This window comes from Homarus americanus, unplaced genomic scaffold, assembly GCF_018991925.1.
Source record: "Homarus americanus isolate GMGI-L3 unplaced genomic scaffold, GMGI_Hamer_2.0 scaffold47993, whole genome shotgun sequence".
In the NCBI taxonomy this organism is placed as follows: domain Eukaryota; kingdom Metazoa; phylum Arthropoda; class Malacostraca; order Decapoda; family Nephropidae; genus Homarus; species Homarus americanus.
Genome location: NW_024733254.1, coordinates 9827 through 12751, shown reverse-complemented (window position 1 = coordinate 12751; position 2925 = coordinate 9827). Strand labels below are relative to the sequence as shown.

At 46.8% G+C, this 2925-nt stretch overlaps 1 pseudogene; it reads right to left on the bottom strand.

The window, feature by feature from the left end:
* Positions 1-1480: 1480 nt before the first annotated feature.
* LOC121869766 lies at positions 1481-1600 on the bottom strand (annotated as a pseudogene).
* Positions 1601-2925: the final 1325 nt, after the last annotated feature.

Here is a 2925-nt window from a genome sequence, read left to right as displayed (position 1 = left end):
CTTTTCCTTCAACTCCTAATAATCTTCTTTCACCTCTTAACTAAAGACTTCGTATCGTATCCTGTATGTTGCCTTCACCACTTAGTGTTTGGGTTGCTTCACTTTGCGATAGTGGTGTAGGGGATTCACTGCGATTACTTTGGCTTCCTTCATTTGTTTCTTGACTTTGCATTATCTGTTCCCCTGTTTGGGTACTGTCTCCCCCATGTTGTTCATCAGGGCTTAGAGGTGACAGTGGCATTCTTGGAATGTGCAAGAGGGGTGTCAGGTCCCCTGCGTGCTGTGATTCCTCTCCTGGTGAGGGTTCAATTTGGAGCAGCTGGCTCGGCGTTATATACCTCAGTCGCGTTTCTTGATCGTCTGGGCTCAGCGGTGACACTGGTGTACTTCTCCCTGAGACGGGGCGTGGTGTCTCTGGTCCTTCCACTTCTCCATCCCTGGGTGAGGGGGTCCATCTGTGCCTTTCTCGTTGCCCTTGTGTTTCTCTTTGCTGCTGTTGCTCGTCATTCTGTGGCTGCTCCCTCTGCTCGTTATCCCTATTTTCCCCAACTTCCTGTGTGGGCTGGGCGCTTGCTGGATTGCCTTCAGGCTGTTGGTTCCCCTGTCGTTGCTCCGCCTGACGTTGGTTGTCTCTCCTCCTCCGCTGCCGTACATGTGTTGCTGCCTTGTGGTTGTTCACTCCTCTCTTTGTTGGGGCAGAGTAGTGGCAGTATTGCACGTCGCACTGGAAACGAAAATGGGGATCCCTTTGCTCCTCCCTCATCTGCCTGTTGAGGATGCACGTGTGATTGCTTGGCCGGATAGTCAGTACCAGATAGCACCCTGCACACATGTTCATATATTCGTTGATTTTCTTGTTGTGGGCTTCCTTTAGATGTCGGACTAATGATTGCTTGCAGCCAGACCACCCCGATGATGCTCATTCCCATGGGCATCCCTGCGTCCTCTCTGTGCATTTGAAGGATGGTGGTGCAGGGAACCATATGGTCAGCATTCGGTTTCTTCTTTCCGGCTGTCGATCTCCTTCGTTTCTTCCCCTTGGCTCTTCGTCGTCCATCTTGCTTTACCCACACGAACACCCACACACACATGACAACCCCCTTACCAGGGTGTACCCGCACTATCACGGTATTCCTGGAGGATCGACCGAGAGTTGTGTACCGACCTCCCTTTCGCCATCACAAACCCACTCGATCGCAAGGTGATGGTTTACCGGGGAGGGACTTTGGGACGAATACACTTCTATGAGTGCAGGTCCCTCAGCCAGTACGAAGTAAGGAAGTACAGAGAGGAGGGAATAGCCACGTGTGAGAAGCACCCACGTGGGGTCCCGTGAGACCAGGTTTGGGGCTTTGCAGGCCCCCCCGGTATGTTTCCTCTCACTGCATGGTATTAGTAATAACCACAGCAATGGAGAAATACCGGGTTCCCTGCTCGCCACCTAAAACAACAAAGGAGTAACTCTGTTACTTTCACCCCCAGAAAGTCCAAATCTGTGCTCTTCCTTCTATGTAAAAAAGAACACTGATTATGTACTCTCCATTAAGCTGATAAGAACAGATACTACACTTTGATCTTAGCCAAAAGGCCGAGAAGCAGGTCCCGCAACTAGTACTAAGTATGGAAGTAGCAAAAGAGAGAAATAAGAATATATACTACACTTTGATCTTAGCCAAAAGGCCGAGAAGCAGGTCCCGCAACTAGTACTAAGTATGGAAGTAGCAAAAGAGAGAAATAAGAATATATACTACACTTTGATCTTAGCCAAAAGGCCGAGAAAGCGATTCCAAAGCTGATGATGATGATGATGATGATGATTATACGGAGAGAAGAGAGTAGTGGCTCTGAGAGTGGGAGAAGGGTATAGTACAAGGTAAAGTTTAGAAGTGGGAAGTAGAGGAGAAGGTTAACAGCAGGTGGGCTATCCACCTTGCGGAGACGGGTTTCTTTGTCTTCCGTAACTGTGCTGCGTTAGAGGTTCTTGGGGTTAGGGAAGGCCGGTCTCAGCCAAGCTAAGCTAGGTTGTTCCAAGTTGTCCTGAGGGCATATTTTGTTAGGGGGGGGTCTCTCCAGGTCCTTGTGGCACTGGAGGGATGATCCCCATCTTAAGTCATTTTTATTGTTATTTTTTATTGTTATTTTGTTGTTATTTTGTATATAGAGGCTCTGGATATTCGTTATCATTTTTCCTGCTTCTAGGCCACCATCCGTGCGATGTGTTGTTGTTTTCCTCAATTAGTTGGTTTAGTATGGGATCCTGTTCTTGCTGGATATTTTCCCATATTACATTTGCTTGGGTGTGTATTCTGATGTTGAGTGGGTCTATGCCGTGTTCTGTGTGTATGTCTTGTACTGTTTGTGTGTATGGTGGTTGGTGTTTTGCCGCTCTTCTGAGGGCTATATTTTGCACTGCTTGATATTTGAGTTGATTGGTTCTTGAGATTGTGTTCAGAGGTATCGGGGGGTATTCTAAGTGTGGTCTGATCAGTGCTTTGTATAGGTGCAATTGCGTGTTGGTTTCCAATTGGCGGAATCTTTTGAGCTTAGTAAGTTGTGATCTTGCCATAGCTAATCTTTCGTTAATGTGGGGTGTTATTCCGCATCTGGATATCTTGAGTCCTAATGTTTTTCCCTTGGCAGCATATGGTATTTGTTGGTTGTTAACAATAATAGGGCATGGTTTTGTTTTTGCGATGTGAATTATTTGGAGTTCTTGTACATTGGTTTTTATCTTCCATTTACGTTCATAGTCGTTTATTACCTCTATTTCTCTGCATGTTCTAATAGCCATCATTTGTTTGGACTTTCCCGGGTACCTGACTATCTGTGTTACATCGTCTGCGTAAGCTATGTATTCTGATTGACGTGGTTGCGGCATATCTGCCGTGTATACAGTGTATAACGTCGGCGATATATTACTGCCTT